The 26,964-nt window shown below is 42.5% G+C and overlaps 1 protein-coding gene across 4 annotated transcripts in view; it reads left to right on the top strand.

Annotated features, from left to right (window-relative positions):
- The first annotated feature begins 3,742 nt into the window (after positions 1-3,742).
- The window catches only part of LOC100380722 (exocyst complex component 2), a 100,530-nt gene continuing 77,308 nt past the window's right edge, over positions 3,743-26,964 (top strand). For 2 of the 4 annotated variants that reach the window (XM_045705934.2, XM_082967919.1), the window contains exon 1: positions 3,782-3,861. The gene's annotated coding sequence lies outside the window, so the exon portion shown is untranslated. Of the gene's footprint in view, positions 3,872-26,964 lie in introns of all 4 variants that reach the window. The other 2 variants (XM_082967920.1, XM_082967921.1) reach the window with 2 other exon arrangements.

Genomic DNA, 26,964 nt, shown 5'->3' with positions numbered 1-26,964 from the left:
ATCAAGGATCTCTCTGTACTTTGCTCCGTTCAACTTTGCCTCGATCCTGACCAGTCTCCCAGTCTCTGCCGCTGACCAACATCCCCACAGCATGATCCTGACACCACCATGATTCACCATAGGGATGGTGCCAGGTTTCTTCCAGACGTGACGCTTGGCATTCAGGCCAAAGAGTTCAATGTTGGTTTCATCTGACCAGAGAATCTCGTTTCTCATGTCTGAGAGTCTTTAGGTGCCTTTTGGCAAACTCTAAGCAGGCTATCATGTGCCTTTTACTGAGGAGTAGCATCCGTCTGGCTATTCTACCATAAAGGCCTGATTGGTGGAGTGTTGCAGAGATGGTTGTCCTTCTGGAAGTTTCTCCCATCTCCACAGAGGAACTCTAGAGCTCTGTCAGAGTTACCATCGGGTTCTTGGTCACCTCCCTGACCAAGGTCCTTCTCCACGGATTGCTCAGTTCGGTGGTTCCAAACTTCATCCATTTAAGAATGTTGAAGGCCACTGTGTTTTTGGGGACCTTCAATGCTGCAGACATTTTTGAGTACCCTTCCCCAGATTTGTGCCTCGACACAATCCTGTCTCAGATCTATATGGACAATTCCTTCGACCTCATGGCTTGGTTTTTGCTCTGACATGCACTGTCAAAGGTAGGACCTTATGTAGACAGGTGTGACAGCTTATGTAGACAAATCATGTCCAATCAATTGAATTTAACACAGGTGCACTCAACATCTGAAGGATGATCAATGGAAACAGGATGCACCTGAGCTCAATTTCAAATGGGGTGTATTGTGTGTAGATAGATTTAATCCAATTTAGAATAAGATTGTAACATAAATATATATGGAAAAAGTTAAAGAGGTCTGAACACTTTCCAAATGCACTATATATTAGTACCAGTCAAAGGTTTGGACACACCTTCTCATTCAAGTGTTTTTCTTCATTTTTACTATTTTATACATTGTAGAATAATAGTGAAGACATCAAAACTATGAAATAACACATATGGAATCATGTAGAAACCAAAAAAGTTGCCACCATTTGCCTTGATGACAGCTTTGCACACGCTTGGCATTCTCTCAACCTGCTTCATGAGGTAGTCACCTGGAATGCAAGTCCATATTATGGCAAGAACAGCTCAAATAAGCAAAGAGAAACGACAGTCCATCGTTACTTTAAGACATGAAGGTCAGTCAAGAACTTCGAAAGTTTCGTCAAGTGCAGTCGCAAAAACCATCAAGCACTATGATGAAACTGGCTCTCATGAGGACCGCCACAGAAAAGGAAGACCCAGAGTTACTTCTGCTGCAGAGGATAAGTTCATTAGAGTTACCAGCCTCAGAAATAGCAGCCCAAAAACATTCTTCACAGAGATCAAGTAACAGACACATCAACATCAACTGTTAAGAGGAGACTGTGTGAATCAGTCCTTCATGGTCGAATTACTGCAAAGAAACCACTACTAAAGGACACCAATAATAAGAAGAGATTTGCTTTGGCCGAGAAACACGAGCAATGGATATTAGACCGGTGGAAATCTGTCCTTTGGTCTGGAATCCAAATGTGAGATTTTTGGATCCAACCTCTGTGTCTTTCTGAGATGCAGAGTAGGTGAACGGATGATCTCTGCATGTTTGGTTCCGGCCGTGAAGCATGGAGGAGGAGGTGTGATGGTGTGGGGATGATTTGCTGGTGACACTGTCAGTTATTTATTTAGAATTCAAGGCACACTTAACCAGTATTGCTACCAAAGCATTCTGCAGCGATACGCCATCCCATCTGATTTGCGCTTAGTGGGACTATCATTTGTTTTTCAACAGGACAATGACCCAACACACCTCCAGGCTGTGTAAGAGCTATTTGACCAAGAAGGAGAGTGATGGAGTGCTGCATCAGATGACCTGGCCTCCACAATCACCCAACCTCAACCCAATTGAGATGGTTTGGGATGAGTTGGACCGCAGAGTGAAGGAAAAGCAGCCAACAAGTGCTCAGCATATGTGGGAACTCCAAGACTGTTGGAAAAACATTCTAGGTGAAGCTGGTTGAGAGAATGCCAAGCGTGTGCAAAGCTGTCATCAAGGCAAAGGGTGGCTACTTTGAAGAATCTCAAATATAAAATATATTTTGATTCGTTTAACACTTTTTTGCTTACCACATGATTTCATATGTGTTATTTCATAGTTTGTCTTCACTATTATTCAACAATGTAGAAAATAGTAAAAATAAAGAAAAACCCTTGAATCAGTAGGTGTCCAAACTTTTGACTGGTACTGTATATACTGAACAAAAATATAATTGCAACATGTAAAGTGTTGGTCCCATTGTTTCATGTGCTGAAATAAAAGATCCCAGAAAATGTCCATACGTACAAAAGCTTATTCCTCTAAAATGTTGAGCACAAATTTGTTTACATCCCTGTTAGTAAGAATTTATAATTTTCCAAGATAAACCATACACCTGACACGTGTGGCATATCAAAGAGCTGATTCGACAGCATGATCATTACACAGGTGTGCCTTGTGCTGGGGACAATAAAAGGCCACTCTAAAATGTGCAGTTTTGTCACACAACACAATCCCACAGATGTCTCAAGTTTTGAGGGCGCATACAATTGCCTGCTGACTGCAGGAATGTCCACCAGAGCTGTTGCCAGAACATTTTATGTTTGTTTCTCTACCATAAGAAGCCACAACGTCATTTTAGAGAATTTGGCAGTAGCTCCAACCGGCCTCACAACTGCAGACCATGTATAACCACTACAGCCCAGGAACTCCACATCCAGCTTCTTCACCTGTGGGACCGTCTGAGGGGATGCTGAGACGTATTTCTGTCTGTAATAAAGCCCTTTTTTGGGGAAAAACACATTCTGATTGGCTGGGTCCGGCTCCCCAGTGGGTGGGCCTGGCTCCCAAGTGGACCGTGGGCTTATACCCTCCCAGGCTCACCCATGGCTGCACCCATGTCCAGTCATGTGAAATCCATCGATTAGGGCATAATGAATTTATTGATATTGGACTGATTCCCTTATAGGAACTGTAACTCCGTAAAATATTTGAAGTTGTTGCGTTTATATTTTTGTTCAGTACACACACACACACACACACACACACACACACACACACACACACACACACACACACACACACACACACAGTGCACAAAATATTAGGAACACCTTACTAATTTTGATTTGCATCCCCTTTTTCCCTCAGAACAGCCTCAATTCGTCAGGGCATGGTTGTAGAAGGTGTCAAAAGCTTTCCACAGGGATGCTAGACTAAGTTGACTCCAATGCTTCCCACAGTTGTGTTAAGTTCTTGAAACACAGGGGAAAATGTTGAGCGTGAAAAACCCAGCAGTGTTGCAGATCTTGACACACTCAAACTGGTGCGCCTGGCACCTACTACCATCCCCTGTTCAAAGACACAAATATTTTGTCTTGCCCATTCACCCTCTGAATGGCACACATACACAATCCATGTCTGAAGGCTTAAAAATCCTCTTTAACCTGTCTTCTCCCATTCATCTACTCTGATTGAAGTTGATTTAACAGGTGACATCAATTAGGGATCATAGCATTCACCTGGTCAGTCTACATCATGGATAGAGCAGGTGTTTCTAATGTTTTGTACGCTCAGTAGTACAATGCATTTTAGCTACAGTGTTTTGAGTAACTATCAACACCATACCAAATTGTGCTCACTCAACCCAGCTCCTGAGCTGATGGCTCTGATGCTCCGAGGGGGATGCAAAGTAGAGTGCGTGATGACATCATCACCGACTGGGCGTTGCAGGAAGTGGCAAACAAAGTTGATTTCTGAAAAGGTTAGCTGGAATTTTTCATTCAACAGCTGCATTGTAAGTTACCGTATGTTATCTATTTATTTCACAAAATATTGTGATTCAAATATGAAAGCGTTATTTTACCATTGGATTGGAGTCACGGTCTTAGTTCGTCTCACTTTGCAGAGATCTCCGATGATTGTTTACATTTCCGTTATCAAAGCTAGCCTGCTGACTTGCATGCTACTAACGTTAGTCAGCTAACACAGTTTCCAATTTACTGTTCATATCGTTGCTATGTATGTTTGTCTGATGGTCTAAGTATGTGTATAGAGTAATTATATTGGTCTGGCAGCGAACGCACTTGAGAAATGTTTTTACTATTAGTTGCGCTAGCTAACTACAGCTAGCGCTGTCTGTGTCAATTGACATGTCCCCAAAAAACAACCTCGCTTGCTCACCTTTCTTGACATGCGCACAAGTATCGCATCAAAGGGTCATTGACCACGCAGAATCTACATTCCTATCTGGGACAGTCTTGCCAAAGAGAATTACACATTTAAAAACGATGTGGTTTTGCTTACTGCTTTCCTTGGTTTATTGGGTACTACTGTACTGTAGCGCAGGGCTAGGCCTGTGTAAGGCCAGTCTCATTAAATATATGCGGTGTTTATATGTGTAAATTTGACTACGCAGAGGCAGATGTAGAGGAGTTCTGTAGGATACAATGGAAACAATGGCCTGTCAAACTAATAGCCTTTGCCTCTTTTGTTTTGTTTGATTGATGGTAGCCGACTAAACTCAACACCACAATGGGCAGTGGTGTAGTGCTATTTTTGTAGGTGAGGGATCGTAATAATAATTTTTAAAAATGATATCAAAGTTTCTACCAACATATTTAGCCAACTGAATAGCCAGCCTATTATTATAGGATATGCATAGAATGCATCCACCAATTGCGATGTCTGCCTATGCCATATTGTCTAAAGAAAATGTTATATTTCTAATACCCTCAAACACCAAGGTAGGCATCGGGTTACCTTATTTCAAAATAGGCCATCATCACAGTCAGTTGTGAATGATAATTCTTCACGTTTTATCGGTGAAACGTCCAAGCTGCATCTCCATGCCAATCACTTGATTTATCTCAATCACTTTCATGGTAATATGCATTTAGATCTTCTTGAATAAGCACATATGCTGTTAACAAACTATTAGCCTTTCTTGTATATTGTTTTAATCAAAGCGTAAATCCTGCCTGGTTGTGCGCTCTGTTAAGTTTTGACGCATGATCGTTTTTTTGGGACTAATCAGCTTCAGCTAGCCATCCTAAAATCTCCTTAGAAATGAGGTGTTTTTGGTGTAACAGTAAACTTATAGGCCTATTACACTAATATTCGGTTATGTTTTGAGGAATGCAAATTAATTGTGTTCTTGCATTGATTCAGCTCTGATATAACTTTACTAAACATCACCATTGTGAGAAGTGATAATCTATTTGTAATAAGTGGTGAATATGACTATTAGGCGTAGGCAACAGATCTTGATGAGATGTAATTTTAAGCTATTGGCATGCCCTTCATGGTGCTGAAAGGACAGTGCCAGGATCGCGCAATGATGTTAAAGAAGTTGAACCAACATGTGGTGCTGAAGTATAGTTCAAGCTATCCATTTGGCCATTTGGCCAGTTCAGGAACCCAAACCAATAATATTCAGTAGGTCTTTAGGCTAATAGGCCTACGACTATGTGGTATAGCTATTTGTAGGTTATAGGCTAATACAAATACATATACAGTAGCTTAATATAATTTTTACTTTGAGTAGGCATGTCATTGTATTGTGTAGCTTACATGCTTTATCATAAATAAACGTTAATTTGATTAGCTTGAACACATGGTTACAATATACCCTATTACATATTAAAAGAAAACAGAGGTGAACTATTCATTCATATAATTTATTTGCATAGATTAAACATGCTATTAAATCAATTTACCAAGTATTGAACATAAATAATAATTACTACGTAGAATAGCAGGAAATTAGTTTTAAAACATACATTAAATCAAGCTTTTGTTTTGGTGTATTCATGCATCTCAATACACTATAACCTAAATGCATTAATATCGCCAACTTGGCCCAAATAACAATTTTACAATTGCCCATCCTGACACGCCAAGCTAGAATGGGCCCTGCGTCTCAACCAGTGGGGAACCGTCAGGGCCCTCTACGCCTCAACCAGTGGGGAACCGTCAGGGCCCTCTACGCCCTCAAAGAGGGCCTAAGGGTAGATGCAAATCTGTATATGTTTTTATATATTATAATTTGTCATTTTGTTTTCATTGATTTAATCTTTTTTTGTCTTAATTGTAATGATCTTCCTATTGGATTTCTTCAGTTTGTGTTGGAAAAATAAGGGTTAATATCCAAGAGAAAAAAATATCCAATCAGAATTTTTCTTTGGTAGTCTCTTGGTAGAAGTAATCAAGCTGTGCTCAATGCTCATTGGCTAGGCCCTCAGACTTTGAATAGAAGGCACCAGCCAACATTATTGACATTGACTTCAATTAGAGCAGCATTTTGGAATGACCGTAGAATCAACCAATCACAAATTGTCTTCTAAAAGGTGGGACAGTTGTATGACGCCTCAAGGTCCTCTAGTGGGCCTAAGTATACGTCACTAATTCGGAGCCAATGGTGAGCCTTATCTTGTTTTCTCACGCTTGAGCCTAGCAATGAGTGTATGTGGCGATGGCAACTGCAGAGAGAGTAATCGAGGACGATGTGGTGGCTAAATTGTTAGCATTGCCCTTTTCAAGACTAACTATTTTTATTTATTTTTTCTCCCCAATTTCGTGGTATCCAATTGGTAGTAGTTACTGTCTTGTCTCATCGCTGCAACTCCCGTACGGACTCGTGAGAGGCAAAGGCCATGTGTCCTCCGAAACACAACCCAACCAAGCCGCACTGCTTCTTGACACAACGCACATCCAACCCGGAAGCCAGCCGCACCAATGTGTCGGAGGAAACACCGTACACCTAGCGACCTGGTCAGCGTGCACTGCACCCGGCCCGCCACAGGAGTCGCTAGTGCGCGATGAGACAAAGATATCCCTGCCGGCCAAACCCTCCCTAACCCGGATGACGCTGGGCCAATTGTGCATCGCCCCATGAGCCTCCCGGTCGTGGCCGGCTGCGGCAGAGCCTGGGCTCGAACTCAGAATCTCTGGTGGCACAGCTAGCACTGTCAAGACTAACTTTTAATGAAAAGTTAAATCTTGTATAGGCCGGGAGACCAACTCCTGCACTGCCTGATTTGGTGCAACGACAGTGCTTTTTTCGCGAATGCGCTTGTTAAATCACCCGTTTGGCGAAGTAGGCTGTGATTCAATGATAAATTAACAGGCACCGCATCGATTATATACAACGCAGGACAAGCTAGATAAACTAGTAATATCATCAACCATGTGTAGTTAACTAGTGATTATGTTAAGATTGATTGTTTTTTTATAAGATAAGTTTAATGCTAGCTAGCACCTTACCTTGGCTCCATGCTGCACTCACATAACAGGTAGTCAGCCTGCCACGTGCAATGTAATCGGCCATAATTGGTGTCCAAAAATGCCGATTACCGATTGTTATGAAAACTTGAAATCGGCCCTAATTAATCGGCCATTCCGATTAATCGGTCGACCTCTAGTATGAATGTACGGCCAAAATTGTGGCACGGTGTTAGGATGGCCTCTGGTGTAAATGGAGTACAAGCCAAGGTGAAAGAAACTATCCCGCAAGCTCTGTTCATTCATCGCTATGCGCACACTCTTAATCTGGTGATGTCACAAGGTGCTGGTAAACTAAAAGAATGCAATACTTTATTTTTCTCATCTTGGTGGCCTAGCAGCGTTTTTTCTCAAGATCTGTGAAACGAACAAAACTACTGGATGAAATATGCCAGTGGCGCCAACACGATGGAACTTCTCACGCTTAGTTTGCACTGTGTATGAAAAAAAGGCGGAACTCTTTGAATACATAGTGGACCATCACGATGACTCTGATGAAGACGGCGTTCACAGCGCAGATGGATACATGACGCACCTGACAAGCTTCGAGTTCTGCTTCCTGCTGTCCATGTTCTACTCTATATTTGCATACTCCGACGTGCTGTTTGGAAAATTGTGGAACAGGCAGTTTGACTTGCAGTTCTGCTTGTCCAGGGTGGATGACTTCTGCAACACCATAGAGAGGGAAAAATGAAAATACGGTTCCATCTACGAGGACACTGTGAGTGAAACCGGAGTTCCAAGGGGGCACAGGACACATATGCAAGGAGACGTTCGCGGGCAGTACCAACAGCTACACAGTGTGATCATCGACAACATTGTCACTCAGCAAAGAAACAGGTTCAATGACCATGAAAGGCTCATGTTCCTTGTCCTCTTGGACCCACAAAAGTTCCCAGTATATAGGGAAACGCCAAACTTTCCAAACGCTGCATTCTCAAGTCTCGAGGAAATTTATGGCCCTGATTTTGATTTGCCGCTGCTTAAAAAAACTCACCGTTGTGTACTCGATGTCTTACTTCGAAGGTAAGAGGCCGGCTCGTCTGCTCCACTTTCTCCAGCAGAAGAGACTAATTGATAGTATGCACCAATTGTATCTGCTTACCTGTCAGCCCTGGCTTTGATCTCAATCGAAAAATAACTTATTTCGAATTTAAAATCAAAAGACAAGCGATCTGAACCTGCCATTGGCCATTTCTTAAGAAGAACAGGACAATGGACTTCGTTTTCAACTGATAATCATAATGGGGAGTGGACTTTTTGTTTTCATCTACAGCTTGCTTTTTGTTGCTATCTCGTTCATATCATTTTGAATAGAATGTGTAAAATATTATTTAAACTTTAGATCACTGGTTGTGTGGTAAAAACAAAGGTAGTGACGTTGCAATTGGAAGTACTGGGTACATGACATTTTGTGTTGTGCATTTTTTTTATTGTTGCATGCTGGAGATAGATCATCGAATACAGCACAACTTTTTCTCTCTGACAGCATATACCGTCCGTGGTCTTGAAACAATGTGAGTAGTTGTGTGGTTGAATTTATTCCGCCACTATTTGAGTGACTGTTTCTGCAAATGTTTCTTTGAAACGACGAAACCGTATCGTCTTCTAACGTGGTTCCTGCTATTGATATTTGCAACCATTGTGTACGTGTGCTGCTTCTGTGAACCGCAGCTGAGCCGTGGCTAAGGACCGTTTTGACTCTATCAAAGAATTGCTACTCCTACGTAGGTCTGCAAAAGAAGGGTCTCAAGTCATGCTCTGTATACACAGGCTTCCGAGTTCTCTATCTATATGTATGACGCCAGATCTTTCTCCGCAACTGAGGGCCAAGCTCCAATAGTCACGGTTCGCCACTGGTCTCAACCAATAGCCAATGTAAGCTAAATATCCCAAGCAAGGCTACAGCCACTTCCAGAGAGGGTTAGGCTCCTTGGGCTTTGCGGTGGCCACTCTGGTTTGGGTGTCCTCGGCAGAACGGTGTCGCCTTAACCAAGTGGTCACACATGGGTTCTGGATTCCACTATGCAGTGCACAGATGTAGCCTATAGTTCTTCATCATTCTCGCTACCGACAGAGAGAAGACGGAAGAAACAACAACTTACCTGCCTCTAGGCATCTATACATATTTATTTGGTTTGTCATTCTGTTGTATTTCATGTAATTCTTGTGGTAATAACATATCATTTATTTAGAATTTATCAGAATACATTTTCCAGAAATAGTATTCTCAAATTGGAAAAAGTGAGGGAGCGCTGTTCCTCCGCGCTCTGGAAGCACAACACCTCTGACAATGGGTGCTGGTCTCGATCACTGCTGTATCCTTAGTAAACTGCTAATGCTCCATTTCTCAGTCTAACTGTGTGTGTGTGTTTCTGTGTGTTCCCCAAGCCTCCACCCCTACCTGTATGACAACTACAGAAGAATGTTGAGAATGTGAAATGATCATCATGAAAATGTTTGCCTGTATCAGAATATTGATAGGCTGAGCCCACAATGCACAAGGCCATTGGTCTTTTATTATGGCCAGTTACTGCAGGATTACGCCCCATCAAAGAGAGAATGGCACCGGAGGGGATGACTGCCGTTTTACGGGTTCCTAACCAGTTGTGCTATTTTTTTTTATTTTTTTTTTCTCATTGTTTGTAACTTATTTTGTACATAATGTTGATGCTACCATCTCTTATGACCGAAAATAGATTCTGGATGGCAGAACAGCGATTTCTCACCTCGAACTGGACAAAGATTTTTTCTTTAATGAGCCTTGACCTGAAGGATATAATGTTGCTCCCGGACAAGGCCCAAATCCCCTTCATTCGCATGAAGAAAAGAAGGAGATACAGGGGGCGCAGATCAGTGTGCCTTGTGAGAATTTGTCGGCGAGTGGGTAACCCGCCTCTACCATCCGTTCTATTGGCCACCGTGCAATTGCTGGAGAATAAACTGGATGACTTCCGTTCGAGACTATCCTACCAATGGGACATTAAAAACTGTAATATCTTATGTTTCACCGAGTTGTGGCTGAAAAACGACACTGATAATATACAGTTGGTTGGGTTTTCCGTGCATTGTCAGGACAGAACAGCTACGTCCAGTAAGATGAGGGTGGGGGTTTATGTCTATTTGTCAATAATATCTGTTGTGTAATGTCTAATATTAAGGTAGTCTCGAGGTATTGCTCACCTGAGGTAGTGTGGTCTACAGCTTATCTTACTCTATCTACCAAGAGTTTTCAGTTATATTTTTCTTAGCCGTCTATTTACCACCACAAACCGATTCTGGCACTAAGACCGACCGCACTCAACGAGCTGTATAAGGCCATAAGCGAACAAGAAAATTCTCATTCAGAAGCGGTGCTCCTAGTGGCCGAGGACTTTAATGCAAGCAAACTTAAATCCGTTTGACCTCATTTCTACCAGTATGTCACATGTGCAACCAGAGGGAAAAAAACTCTAGACCACCTTTACTCCACACACAGAGATGCATACAAAGCTCTCCCTCAACCTCCATTTGGCAAATCTGACCATAATTCTATCTTCCTGCTTACAAGCAAAAACTAAAGCAGGAAGTACCAGTGACTCGCTCAATACGGAAGTGGTCAGATGCTACGCTACCGGACTATTTTTCTTGCACAGACTGGAATATGTTCAGTGATTCATCCAATGGCATTGAGGAGCTTCATCAATAAGTGCATCGACGATGTCGTCCCCAGAGTGACCATACATATTCCAACCAGAAGCCATGGATTAAAAGGCAACATCCGCACCGAGCTAAAGCCTAGAGCTGCTACTTTCAAGGAGCAGGAAACTAATCCAGACGCTTATAAGAAATCCCGCTATGCCCTCAGACGAACCATCAAACAGACAAAGCGCCAATACAGGACTAAGATTGAATCCTACTACACAGGCTCTGATGCTGGTCAGATGTGGCAGGGCTTGCAAACTATTACGGACTACAAAGTGAAACCCAGCCGCGAGCTGTCCAGTGACGCGAGCCTACCAGACAGGCTAAATGCAAGTGTCTTCACTGACATTTTCAGTCTCTAATACCTACGTTTCAAACAGACCACCACCATAGTCCCTGTGCCCAAGAAAGCGAAGGTAACCTGCCTAAATGACTACCGCACCGTAGCACTCACGTCGGTAGCCATGAAGTGCTTTGAAAGGCTGGTCATGGCTCACATCAACACCATCATCCCGGAAACCCTAGACCCACTCCACTTCGCATACCGCCCCAACAGATGCACAGATGACACAATCGCATTCCACCCTGCCCTTTCCCACCTGGGCAAAAGGAACACCTATATGAGAATGCTGTTCATGGACTACAGCTTAGCATTCAACACCATAGTGCCCACAAAGGTCGTCACTAGGCTAAGGATCCTGGGACTAAACACGTCCCTCTGCAACTGGATCCTGGACTTCCTTGCGGGCCGCCCCCAGGTGGTAAGGGTAGGCAACAACACGTCTGCCACGCTGATCCTCAACACGGGGGCCCCTCAGGTGCATGCTTAGTCCCTTCCTGTACGCCTTTTCCCCCTAAGGAGACTGAAATGGTTTGGCATTGGTCCCCAGATCCTCAAAGTTCTACAGCTGCACCATCAAGAGCATCCTGACCGGTTTCATCTGCGCTTGCTACGGCAACTGCTCGTTTTCCGACCTAAGACGCTACAGAGGGTAGTGCATCACTGGGGCCAAGCTTCCTGCCATCCAGGACCTATATACTAGGCGATGTCAGAGGAAGGCACAACAAATTGCCAAACTCCAGTCACCCAAGTCATAGACTGTTCTCTCTGCTAGCGCACGGGAAGCAGTACTGGAGTGCAAAGTCTAGGTCCAAAAGGCTCCTTAACAGCTTCTACCCCCAAGCCATAAAACTGCTGAACAATTACTCAAATGGCCACTCAAATTATTTGCATCTGTACAGTTCTTCCACTAAATTTGTTTTTGTAACATTTTCTGTGGAAATTGTTCAAATTTGTCTTTGTTCATACAGTTTTATGTTTTTTTTAAATCAATGGTTTTTGTTTGGCATACATTTTAAAGTGAACTGAGTCTAAGCATCATTTTGTTACCATGGAATTGCACTACAGCAGCATGTTGCATATAGGTCAGTGTCTTGAAACTATACAGATCATTGTTACCTTAGTGCTTAAGTCTCCTTGGATACATTTTTTTGAATTGCTTTATCAGGCTTTTGATCTAAATGAGACTTTGCAATAGCCTACATTTTGTGTAAGCTTCTTCTATGATTTTTAATCTTAGATATCATCAACATGATGTAGGCCTAAGTGTTGCAGATAGGCAAGCGCTGTCTTAATTTATACATTTTCGTGTCAGGTCAGTGTTGAGGGGGTCATGTTATTGGTAGAGGAACATTACCCCTACTGTGTTACCCTCAGAGGTGAAAGGTCAGAGCATAGATGTTTGTGTGTGTGTCCTCAAATACTGCACACTGGTGTGCTGTTTCAGATGGAGCAGTGGGCAAAGAGAGAGAGTGGCTGAACAGGCAGCTTTGAACCTTTCTTCTCTACGGCTTAAGGTATCACACACTTAATGAAACTTAAGCCCTCTGCTGTTATCACGCCTAGGAATACAGTATGTTAAACAACAAGTGGAAAATTTTGACTAACAGTAATATAGGTACTACTCACTGTTTCCCCTCTCCGTGCTTTATTAAAGGATCTGTTATTCTTGCATTTTGTGTATGCCCTTATGGAATAATCACATGATTGTCAACCAACGCAGAGTAAATAGCCTGCTATGCGACACGACGCTGCGTGGCTGGCTATGTGAAACACGCAAAAGGAAATAAATGAATGTGTCAGAAAACAATAATTAGGCTAAATTGTGGATTTCGACTCATCGTTACCACTTAGGCCTACATTAAATGGGATGTGCAAATTCACAAGCATCATGCTCTCTCCCTCTGTGTAAAAAAACAATTGACAGCGACGAGAGATCTGTATATAATGACAACATGCTAATGTCTCTGTCCTAACAATGGGAGTCGTTGTCACAAAAGGCGGGAAGGCAGTTGACAGGTTTAAATCCAAAAATAAGCCCATAGAAACGCGTTGGGCTTATTTTGGATTTTTGCTGTAATTCGCTCACTGTCATCACTCACTTTGACTGACAGGCGCCTATTCCGTCAATAGAAGATGCATATTATTCATTCTAGCAGGAGAAGGCTCGACGGACTAGCAATTTGAAACTTTTTAAAGGAAAAGTAGTGAAGTAGAAAATGTAGCTGACTTAAAATGAGTCAGTAACCTCCTGATTAGCCGACAGCCGGCTTTAAGGGAAAACACTGGCTGTGACTGTAATGTTTTTATTTTTTTATCAACCTTGGTTGATTGCACTGACTGTAAGTTGCTAAGGACAAGAGCGCCTACTAAATGACCATGAATGACCAAAACTTGCAAAGAACGCTGGGTAATATGCCGCAGGAATGGGTAATTCCAGTAATGTACTATAAATTAGATTTTTGGTACTGTAAAATATATTATCCTAAAATGGATTACAGTAGCTGTACCGTGAAATACATTTCAGTAACTAACTGGCCAATTGCTGCCAGTAAGTTGCTGTACATTTTACAGGAAATATTTTACAGTGTGGGTGTGCAAGCCTATATCAATAAGGCCTACTGTATTATTTTTGAGGGATTCTTTAAATTACTTAAAAAAATGTATTTCTTTATTAGTGATTATTGAACATTTTCTGCAGCTTTTTCCACCATGTGTGTATGATCATTGTGTGATTGACACACAGCATATCACAGGAAATTAGTGCTAAGCTGTCGCTGAGCCTCTCTCTGGTTGGAGCCTTGAAGACCCCTTGCCTCACCCCTGACTTCCACCCATCTCCCTGCGGGGGACACAGGGCTGTTTCCTGCCCTCTCTCTGGCTCTAATTGAAAATGTTGGGTGGCCCGCCCGGCCCCTGCTTGTTTGTTTTGGTGGAATGCAGTGGCGGGTTATATTTTTGTGGCACTTTCTCATCAGTGGTTTCTGCTTTAATTAAGGAAGGGTTTCCCAAACTCGGTCCTGCCCCCCCAAAGGTGCACGTTTTTGTTTTTTGTCCTAGCACTACACAGCTGATTTAAAATAACCAACTCATCATCAAGATTGGATTATTTGAATCAGCTATGTAGTGCTAGGGCAAAAACCAAAATGTGCACCCAGGGGGTGCCCCAGGACCGACATTGGGAAACCCTGCTATAGGGTTAGGCTAGGGTGGATTGAACCAGATCGGTCACAGCGGGGTTGAAAGGTTGATGCGGGCAATGTTTTTGGAGTGGCACTTCTCTCTCACCCCTGTCGTCCCGCCTTTCCCACAGTGAGTACTTACTAAAGAATCCTTTAGTAAACTGTAGGATACTGTAGAATACTATACTACACACTGCCCGAGGGGCACAGTGGTCTAAGGCACTGTCACTCTAGTCCCTGGTTCGAATCCAGGCTGTGTCACACCCGGCCGTGATTGGGAGTCCCATAGGGCGGCGCACAGTCGGCCCCGCGTCGTCTGGGTTTGGCCGGGGTAGGCAGTCATTGTAAATAAGAATTTGTTCTTATTAACTGACTTGCCTGGTTAAATAAAACATGTGCGTATACCCTGCCCATTTTCCTCCCCCATATCGCAATTTCTGCCACCCATAAGTGAGAAACCATACATTCTAAGTATAGCCCATATATTGTGCTCCCTACAGGTTATAGATGATACCCCAGTCCTACCTACAGATTATGGAAAATGTGTTATTTTGGTATTTCTCCAGTAGGTTTCCAGAAGGAAAAAGCCTCCAATTCTCTGTCAAATATAATAGAACAGAAACACTATGGTAAATACTACAGTCATGTCTGAAAAAGACTACAGTAAATATACTGCAGTATACTAGAGTAAATATTACAGTACACTACAATCCGCAAGAACATTCAACATTAATTACTATAGTATGTACCACAGTTTTATTTTAGTACAGTATTTTTTACAACAGCGTCTAGTGTTAGAGCAATGACATGCTGCGGTAGCTGTTCCCATAGACTTCTAGTCATTGGCTGAATGACTAGAAGTCTATCTATTTTAAAGCACTTCTCGGCTCAAATCAAATGTTATTTGTCACATGCGCCGAATATAACCTTACCGTGAAATGCTTACTTACAATGCAGTTCAAGAAATAGAGTTAAGAAAATATTTACTAAATAAACTCAAGTAAAAAGTAACACAATAATATAACAATAATGAGGCAATATACAGAGGATACCGATACCGAGTCAATGTGCGGGGGTACAGGTTAGTCAAGGTAATTTGTACATGTAGGTAGGGGTAAAGTGACTATGCATAGATGATAAACAGCAAGTAGCAGCAGTTTAAAAACAAAGGGGTGGGGGGTGTCAATGTAAGTAGTCCGGGTGGCCATTTGATCAGTTGTTCAACAGTCTTATGGCTTGGTGGTAGAAGCTGTTAAGGAGCCTTTTGGACCAAGACTTGGTGCTCTGGTACCGCTTGCCACTCTGGTACCGCTTGTGCTAGCAGAGAGAACAGTCTATGACTTGGGTGACTGGAGTCTTTGACAATTTTTTGGGCCTTTCTCTGACACTGCCTGGTATAGAGGTCCTGGATGGCAGGAAGCTTGGCCTATGTGATGTACTGGGCCGTACGCACTACCCTCTGTAGTTCCTTGCGGTCGGAGGCCGAGCAGTTGCCATACCAGGCAGTGATGCAACCAGTCAGGATGCTCTCGATGATGCAGCTGTATAACTTTTTGAGGATCTGAGGACCCATGAATTGGAGTGGGTCTAGGGTTTCCGGGATGATGGTGTTGATGTGAGCCATGACCAGCTTTTTCAAGCACTTCATGGTGGCTACCGACGGTAGTCATTTAGGCAGGTTACCTTCGCTTTCTTGGGCACAGGAACTATGGTGGTCTGATTGAAACGTAGGTATTACAGACTCGGTCTGGGAGAGGTTGAAAATGTAATTGAAGACACTTGCCAGTTGGTCCACGCTTGCTCTGAGTACACGTCCTGGTAATCGGTCCCTAGTCCTTGTTCCCAGTTCTCACGCTCATCATGAGCCATGTTTTTGTATGTAAATATTAGTTACTGTACTTGTGACACGGCATTACCAAGGTTTAAACCCTGACTCCCCGTGGAATCTCATTCTATGGCTGTCTGTCTCCACATCCTAAGCCCTCTATAAACATCAGCCTGCATTCATGCGCCCACATTTGAAATTCGGTTTATTTAGCCAGGATTCTGAGAGGAGAAGTTAGATCTTAAAAGTCCAATTTGAGACCAACAAACAGAGAACCGGCCAAAGGACAACAAACGGGAGAAGAGAGTGAGACAGAGGGGATAGAGAGAACTAAACCCGGATGCCGGACCCCTTATTTCTCCATTCTGGACCTCTCCTGGACCTTTTCACTGTACTGTGTTGGGATTGGTTACTCTCTTACTGTCCTGTATTAGAGTTGGCTGAGAAGTGCTGACTGGCCAACGGATTTGACAACTAATAATTTTTTGCATTGGATATATATCTACCATATCATATGGAGACTGAAACATAAACATTTTACCTGATCATAAGTAGACATAATTGCAAAGGATTAGTTACGAATTTAACTTTAATTAAATGAGTTGACTCTTCACATGGGATGATTTCACTGAACAAAATAAAGGCAATATTAAATGATCCCCAATGATCCATTGCATCTCCCAAAAACGTTTTCAACATACATCTGTGAAATGATAGTCTAGAAACTAAAGCTTTGGTTGTCTTCCTCTCAGGCTTCCATGTCTTCTCCGTGGACCTATTTAATGTCCACCTCTTGAACATGAGACTCTGAGGCCTCATCTTCACTGTCACTTTCCAACCTTGTTGAGGATGGCTTGTTGTACGGCTCAAAAAAACTCAAATTTGCCCGGATGGCCACCAATTTTTGTATTGGTCAGCCTGTTGCGTGCTTTGGTTTCTGTGTTCCCAAACAAGGACCAGTTGCACTCTGAGGCGGCTGATGTTGGTGGGATTTGGAGGATGTTGGAGGCGACAGGGGAAAGAGCCTCAGATCCACAAAGTCCCTTCCACCAGGTGGCTGATGAGATATGTTGGTACGACTTTACATCTCCATCCCAAAGCCGTGCTTGGAAGTGTACTTCGCCAGACTGCCAAGAACCGTGCCCTCAACCAGTCCAAGGTGGCGAGACGGTAGTGATGACACCATAGGCCTTGTTGATCTTTGCACCAGACAGGATGCACTTGCCAGCATACTTGGGGTCCAACATGTACGCTGCGGCGTGTATGGGCTTCAGGCAGAAGTCTTCACGCTTTTTGATGTATTTCAGAACTGCAGTTTCCTCTGCTTGGAGCAACAGTGAAGTGGGCAGGGCAGTACGGATTTCTGCAAGCGGAGTCTGAACATCAGACAGGATGGCGCTGTCTCCCTCAATCCGTGCAATGGCTACTGCTATATGCTTACCGCTCTCTCCCAAAATACATCATCCAGGAGGATCCTCTTGACGGGGCTGTCCATATCAGCAGACTGTGACATGGCCATTTCTTGGATGGACTCCTTCCCCTCCAGGAGACTGTCAAACATGATGACAACACCAGCCCTTGGTGTTGCTGGGCAGCTTCAATGTGGTGCTCTTCTTCTCACTTTGCTTGGTGAGGTAGATTTCTGCTATAACTTGATGACCCTTCACATATCTAACGATTTCCTTGGCTCTCTTGTAGAGTGTATCCATTGTTACCAGTGCCATGATGTCCTTGAGGAGCAGATTCAATGCATGAGCAGCACAGCCAATGGGTGTGATGTGAGGGTAGGGCTCCTCCACGTTAGACCAAGCAGCCTTCATGTTCGCAGCATTGTCTCTCCCCAATGCAAATACCTTCTATGGTCCAAGGTCATTGATGACTGCCTTCAGCTTAACTGCAATGTAGAGACCGGTGTGTCTGTTGTCCCTTATGTCTGTGCTCTTGTAGAATACTGGTTGAGGGGTGGAGATGATGTAGTTAATTATTCCTTGCCCACGAACATTCGACCACCCATCAGAGACGATTTCAATACAGTCTGCTTTCTCTATGATTTGCTTGACCTTCACTTGAACTCTGTTGAACTCCGCACCCAGCAAATGAGTAGATAAAGCATGGCTGGCTTAGTTAAATGAAGGTTAAATACAAAATTAAAACATGGGACCAACACTTTACATGTTGACTTTATATTTTTGTTCAGTGTAAATAAAATGTGACCGACCGGCTCAATTTGGTCTTATGAGCAACATTTGAAATTGTGTTTTTTATATTGGATAAAAGTAGAGACTCAGAGCTAGAAAATGGTATATCATTCACTACAGTTGAGGAACAATGGGAAAGTAATTCGGTATTGAAAGTTGATTAACTTGTAACCGCTCTTTTGAAAAATGGCCCTTGAATGTTTTGGTACACCTACTGGAGAGCTCTTCTTTGTCTACACCCATTCAGCATCCTTCACCACCTCTTAAGCCTTAGCCACACCCATTTCTTTAAGGATTCACATGTGAGGCCAGGTGCTAAACAAAATGAGTACGGTATTGTACTAAACAACCAAAGATTTCAAGACTAAAGCCTGACTTATACTTCGTCTATTGACATATCTGTAGACAGTTTTCGTGGTGACATCATGAACATTCTATTGTCATCCGACATCAAACTTGTCGTTATGAAAAAGTATAAACACAAAAACGACAGGCTACATGACATCAGCAGCATGGTGCTCCAGAATAGCATAACGGGTGTATTTTAACACCAATAAACCCATCCGTTTAAAAATGAATTTAGTATATGTCAATCCAGCAAACCAGGCAACTAAAAGTTACTTTCTAAATAATGTTTTGGTTTGTTTCTAGCTTGTTAGATAGCTAGCTGACTAGCCAGTTCAAATAATGACCATGTCATAAGCTGACACTGCTGGACCTTTAGCTAATTTGTATTCATTATTACAGAAAAGTAAACTCACAATATTATTATTTACAAGTTAATGACGAGCTAATTACAGAAAATAGCTTATGGTTGTGTGTGATGAAAGCAGGGCACTCTACCGCAGAATTTTAGAACTTTGTCACGTGCACAGGATACAGAAGGTGTAAATGGTACAGTGAAATGGTTACTTGCATAGTAGAGTCTTTTGTTTAGACATGTAGCTAGCTAGCTAGCTAAACAATGAACCATAATCCCAACTCATAATGTTACTACCATGCATGAATCTGCTGGTAGCTAAAACTAACCAACTAGGTTCAATGTTAGCTAGCTAGCTAACTAACTAGCTAGCTAGCAAGCATTAGGCTATAACTAGCAATGCAAATAGCTCTGAGATACGAATAATATTCCTACACAGATCATACACGTAACTTTAGCTAGCTAGCTAACAGTACGCTTTAACTTGCAATAAAAACGACTTGTTGACAAAATTAGAAATGTATAATATCTGAAAATGTAGCTAGCTAGAATCTCTTACCTGAATACATAGATGAACACTTCTTCCTCTCTGTCATGGATGCCATGGTTGACCTTAGTTTGAAGATGTAACCCAGATACAGGTGTTTTATGCAACAGCCTTTTGTGTGGTCTCTTTTTGACTTCCTCCACATATTTGCAATCAAATGCCAGATTTTTCTCCTTAGCTGTCATACTCTGCTTCCACAAGACATTCCACTGATTTCAGAACTCCAGAAAGTGGAGAGCATCTTTAAAAAGAAAAATGCGTTAGAAATGATTATCTACAGATACTGAGCAGCTTATGTTGTAGACAGAAGTGTGCTACATGGCAGACCAATCCGAACTCATCTCTCAGCATGTCCAGCCCATCCATTATCTCAGCCAATCATGGATAGCGGGAAGGTTCCTTTCTTTTTCTGTGGCTAAACTAACTAGGTTCGTAATTTTAAAATGTGTATTTACAGATGGCATACAAGTTTGTTATTAAGGCACCTGAAAGTTCACATGTTCCAGAAGGCATTTCTGCCCAAAAAAAAACATTCAAATGCCTCTCCTGTGAAGTAGTGACGAGCGACATACACCTAGTTTCCTGAAACGAGTCACAAATGTGCCAATGTATTAGCCTAGTTCAGTCTTCTGAACTTGAATTGATCACATTTACTTTTCTTTTAATGCACAGATCCGACAGAGTGTAGCCTAACTGATGCTCTCTGTTAAACTATTGGCAGCATTCTCTCTGTTCCCTGCCAGTCTGCAACTGAGAGTCAGTTCAAAGCAGTCTGTATGAGTTCTGGTGTGAGTTTGGAGTGAGGAATGGTTTCTTAAATCGCTGGTCTGTCAGATCAGAGATCAGGGCCAGTCATACCAGGGCCATGATGTTTGGCCAGCTCTGTGTATTCAGACTGAGGGTGCTCTTTGATGGAATCTGGTGTTTGTTTAATGTTGGGGGCTGACTGGAGTGTTAGCGTGGGGTACTGGGAGAGGCTTAGTGGTAGCAGCACTGATGGGGAGGCAGGGGTGGCAGTGTGGGGGGCAGACGGATATGTCTGAAAGGGTCCCTTTGTGCCCCTAGCCCAGACCATAACACATAACACACACACACACACTCAACCTAACCCCCTCTCACCTGTCAATCACTCCCACATGGGGAGCTGAGAAGAAGAGAACCAGCATAGAGCTCAGACCAGAGCAAAGGCGACCTCTACACTACCCATTATCTGGCTCAGAATGAGCAGGACAGTTATGTGTGTAACGTGAGCGAGTATCAGGATTTATTTTGAGGATTTGTTTGTAAACAGCCCAGTACTGTCTCCAGCAGGGATATCCCGCTGATAGCCAAGGGGGTGCCTCTCTGACCCTCCTCCACCCTCCTTAACCCCCCTCTACGCCACAGGTCCTTCTCACAGTGACTCATTCCTTCTGTAGCAGGAGGGGGGACTCATGCTGGAAGTTGTAAGTCCGAAGGTTTAGGAATAGATGACCTAAATAAACAACTTTAGGGCTACATTTGGGAGCAGTAAGTACAGTCACCCCCTTTTCGTGTGAATACCACCCCCCCTATCCAGTGCATTAGCCTAAACAGCAGGGGAAAATCAGCCAAACCCCTAAAACCCACACTGCACCCTGCAGGCTCTCAGAGGGGGGCTAATATGACAGACTGATTATCAGTCGCACTGCCTTGGAAGTTGTGGGAACATACGTTTTTGGTTTCCCTTTGGTTCTGGGAATGAAGCCATAAGTTTCCTGACCGGTAAAACTGAATGTTCTTTAAACGTTATGACAACGGAAATTAAAATTTGCCTGTTCTGGGAGCCTACATTTTTTTTGGGTTGCAGGGAGGTTCTGAGAACGGTTTACTGGGATTCCCTGAAAGTTTTCCAGGGAGGCGTTATTAACATTTTGAGAACGGAATCAAGCAATCATTAAGATCAAGTGTGGCCAATTAGTGGGTGCGGCCAACACACCTGAGCACACTTAGAAAGATGGAAGATGGAGAGAGTTTTGTTGACGCTGAGAACGGAATGTATATTTTTAAATAACATTCTTAGAACGTTCTTCGAACGTTACTCATTTTTTTCTTGTGGTTTTTATGGAAAGTTTTCTTAATGTTCTAAAAACATGACTTTAAATACAAATTCCCACAGAAGAATGTTGTTTCTTAATGTTCTCAGAACAATTTGAGAACATTACTTTAAATAGAACCTTGAGGAAACCTGTAGGAAATGTTATGCTTAAATACTGAAATTCTAATAAAGGAACATTATGTGCTATATGGGTAGCTTCCATATACCTCTTTCTGAAACAGAACAGTGTCCTGGCATCGTGAGTGTGGGGTACATATTGTTTAAAGTGTGCTGTAGTAAATGTCCTAGAGCCTAGGCTTATATGATTTTCATCTGTTATAGTATAAATATACAGTATACTTTCTATGAAGCAAGCCATTCCTCATATTCAGCCCATTCTACAGCTGTGTTTAAAATGGCACCCAACTCCCTATAGGCTAGTGAACAACTTTAGGGCTCTGGTCAAAATATATTAGGAATAGGGTGCCATTTGGAACGCAAGGCTACAGTCTTGCCTAGCCAGAGAGCTCCTTTCTCCCTGAGCTTGTTAGCTCTGGTCCTATTGCTCAGTCCTAGGCTCTGGGGTGACAGAGTTACCAAATAGAGGAGGGGCAGTCACTTTTGTTTATAAGTCCCTCTCCAAGTAAAATAAACCTGCCATTTTAGCCCAATTAGAACGTAAGCAGGAAGGGAGGAAGCGAGGGAGAGAATGCTTAAGCACTAGTCATGTGGCCAATGAGTAGGCAGATGTTTGATAAACAACACAAGCTTTAACAACAAGAATGATCAGAAGAAACTGACAGTGAACGATAGAGAGTGCCATTTACAGTACCAGTCAAAAGTTTGGACACACCTACTCATTCAAGGGTTTTTCTTTATTTTTACCATTGTCTACATTGTAGAATAATTGTGAAGACATCAACACTTTGAAATAACACATATAGAATCATGTAGTAACCAAAAAAGTGTTAAACAAATCAAAATATATTTTATATTCTTCAAAGTAGCCACCCTTTTGCCTTGACAGCTTTGCACACGCTTAGCATTCTCTCAACCAGCGTCACCTGGAATGCTTTTCCAACAGTCTTGAAGGAGTTCCCACATATGCTGAGCACCTGTTGGCTGCTTTTCCTTCAATCTGCGGTCCAACTTATCCCAAACCAACTCAATTGGGTTGAGGTCGGGTGATTGTGGAGGCCAGGTGATCTAATGCAGCACTCAAATAGCCCTTACACCACCTGGAGGTGTGTTGGGTCATTGTCCTGTTAGAAAAACAATTGATAGTCCCACTAAGCACAAACCAGATGTGATGGTGTATCACTGCAGAAAGCTGTGGTAGCCATGCTGGTAAAGTGTGCCTTGAATTCTAAATAAATCACAGACCGAGTCACCAGCAAAGCACCGCCAAACCATCACACCACCTCCATGCTTCACGGTGGGAACCACACATGCGGAGATCATCCGTTCACCTACTCTGCGTCTCACAAAGACTCGGCGGTTGGAAGCAGAAATCTCAAATTTGGAGTTATCAGACCGAAGGACATATTTCCACTGGTCTAATGTCCATTGCTCGTGTGTCTTGGCCCAAGCAAGCCTCTTCTTATTGCTGTCCTTTAGTAGTAGTTTATTTGCAGCAATTTGACCATGAAGCCTGATTCACGCAGTCTCTTTTGAGCTGTTGATGTTGAGATGTCTGTTATTTGAAGTTTTTGAAGCATTTTATTTGGGCTGCAATCCGAATTGCAGTTAACTCTAATGAATGTATCCTCTGCAGCAGAGGTAACTCTGCGTATTCCTTTCCTGTGGCGGTCCTCATGAGAGCCAGTTTCATCATAGCTCTTGATGGTTTTTGCGACTGCACTTGAAGAAGCGTTCAAATTTCTTGAGATTTTCCACATTGACTGACCTTCATGTCTTAAAGTAATGATGGACTGTCGTTTCTCTTTGCTTATTTGAGCTGTTCTTGCCAAAATATGGACATGGTCTTTTACAAAATAGATAGGGCTATCTGCTGTATACCACCCCTACCTTGCCACAAAACAACTGATTGGCTCAAATGTGTTAAGAAGGAAAGAAGTTCCACAAATTAACTTTAAGCAAGGCACACCTGTTAATTGAAATGCATTCCAGGTGACTACGTCATGAAGCTGGTTGAGAGAATGCCAAGAGTGTGCAAAGCTGTCATAAAGGCCAAGTGTGGCTACTTTGACAAATATAAAATATATTTTGAGTTGTTTAACACTTTGTTTTGGTTACTACATGATTCCATATGTGTTATTTCATAGTTTTGATGTCTAGTAAAAAATAAAGAAATACCGTTGCATGAGTAGGTGTGTCCAAACTTTGGACTGGTACTGTATGTGATTTTAAGTGAACTGTTATAACTGTGCTGTCTACTTGGGAAGCCTACCTTCGGTTCTAGGGGATTCTCATTGTAGGCTGCTGCTACGAATCAAAATAGGGTCCTGTAATGCCCCCTAGAGCATTTTTGTCAGATAAATAAACAAACACACTGCTGTAAAATCTTCTCCAGTCCAGTCATGTAATTTCACTATATATACAAAAGTATGTGGTCACTAGAGGTCGACCGATTTTTATGATTTTTCAACGCCGATACCGATTATTGGAGGACCAAAAAAAGCCGATGCCAATTTTTCGGCTTTTTTTGGTCCTCAATACTTTTAACTTAATATAATACATCAATAAAATCAATTTGGTTTAAATAATGCAAAAACAAAGTGTTGGAGAAGAAAGTAAAAGTACAATATGTGCCATGTAAAAAAGCTAACGTTTAAGTTACTTGCTCAGAACATGAGAACATATGAAAGCTGGTAGTTCCTTTTAACATGAGTCTTCAATATTCCCAGGTAAGAAGTTTTATGTTGTAGTTATTATAGGACTATTTCTCTCTATACCATTAGTATTTCATATACCTTTGACTATTGGTTGTTCTAATAGGTACTTTAGTATTGCCAGCCTAATTTCGGGAGTTTATAGGCTTGAAGTCATAAACAGCACAATGCTTGAAGCATTGCGAAGAGCTGCTGGCGAATGCAGTAAAGTGCTATTTGAATGAATGCTTACGAGCCTTCTGCTGCCTACCACCGCTCAGTCAGACTGCTCTATCAAATCATAGACTTAATTATAAGTCATTAAGTAATTTGTCATTAAGTAATTTATATGTCATTAATATGGTCAAATCCAGAAACTATCATTTCGAAAACAAAACGTTTTTTCTTTCAGTGAAATACGGAACTGTTCCGTAATTTATCTAATGGGTGGCATCCATAAGTCTAAATATTGCTGTTACATTGCACAATCTTCAATGTTATGTCATAATTACGTAGAATTCTGGCAAATTAGTTTGCAACGAGCCAGGCGGCCCAAACTGTTGCATATACCCTGACTCTGCGTGCAATGAACGCAAGAGAAGTGACACAATTTCCCTGGTTTAAAATTGCCTGCTAACCTGAATTACTTTTAACTAAATATGCAGGTTAAAAAAAATATACTACTCTGTATTGATTTTAAGAAAGGCATTGAGGTTTATGGTTAGGTGCATTCATGCAACGATTGTGCTTTTTTCACAAATGCGCTTTTGTTAAATCATCCCCCGTTTGGCGAAGTTGGCTGTCTTTGTTAGGAAGAAATAGTCTTCACACAGTTCGCAACGAGCCAGGCGGCCCAAACTGCTGCATATACACTGACTCTGTTGCACAGAATGCAAGAGAAGTGACACAATTTCCCTAGTTAAAATAAATTTATTTAATCGCTTTTTTTCGCGATTGCGCTTGTTAAATCACCCGTTTGGCGAAGTAGGCTATGATTCAATGATAAATTAACAAGCACCTCATCGATTATATCCAACGCAGGACAAGCTAGATCAACTAGTAATATCATCAACCATGTGTAGTTAACTTGTGATTGTTAAGATTGATTGTTTTTTATAAGATATGTTTAATGCTAGCTGGCTCCTTGCTGCACTCGCATGACAGGTAGTCAGCCTGCCACGCAGTCTCCTCGTGGAGTGCAATGTAATCGACCATGATCGGTGTCCAAAAATGCTGATTACCAATTTGTTTTGAAAACTTGAAATCGGCCCTAATTAATCGGCCATTCCGATTAATCGGCCGACCACTAGTGAACACCCCTTCAAATTAGTGGATTCAGCTATTTCAGCCACACTCGTTGCTGACAGGTGTATAAAATCGAGCACACAGCCATGCATTTTCAATAGACTAGCTTTGGCAGTAGAATGGCCTTACTGAAGAGCTCAGTGACTTTCAACATGGTGCCGTCATAGGATGTCACCTTTCCAGCAAGTCAGTTTGTCAAATTACTTCCCTGCTAGAGCTGCCCCGGTCAACTGTAAGTGCTGCTATTGTGAAGTGGAAACGTCTAAGAGCAACAACGGCTCAGCCGCGAAATGGTAGGCCATTCAAGCTCACAGAACGGGACTGCCCAGTGCTGAAGCTCGTAGCATGTAGAAATCGTCTGTTCTCGGTTGCAACACTCCCTACCGAGTTCCAAACTGCCTCTGGAAGCAACGTCAGCACAATAACTGTTCCTCTGGAGCTTCAGTAAATGGGTTTCCATGGCCAAGCAGCCGAACACAAGCCTAAGATCACCATGTGCAATACCAGGCGTCGGATGGAGTGGTGTAAAGCTCGCCGCCATTGAACTCTGAAGCAGTGGAAACACGTTCTCTGGAGTGATGAATCACGCTTCACCATCTGGCAGTCCGACGGACAAATCTGGATTTGGCAGATGCCAGGAGAACACTTCCTGCCCAAATACAAAGTGCCATATGTAAAGTTTGGTGGAGGAGGAATAATGGTCTGGGGATGTTTTTCATTGTTCGGACTAGACCCCTTTACTTCCTGTGTGTGTGTGTTACAGAGTGGAGGGGTTTGGGCTGTGTTCCCATGTCCATGCATGGCCCCCAGAGTAAAGTAAACACAGCAGCTCTTTTCTCATCCCAGCCGTCAACAGGCTCTCCCCGGGCCCGAGCCAGAGACCACACACCCAGACCACACACACACACACACACACACACACACACACATATATATATATATATATATAT

This window comes from Salmo salar, chromosome 23 (genome assembly GCF_965601325.2).
Source record: "Salmo salar chromosome 23, fSalSal1, whole genome shotgun sequence".
NCBI classification, from domain to species: Eukaryota; Metazoa; Chordata; class Actinopteri; order Salmoniformes; family Salmonidae; genus Salmo; species Salmo salar.
The sequence above is the reverse complement of the archived record's forward strand: the minus strand, read 5'-3'. Positions and strand labels throughout refer to the sequence as shown.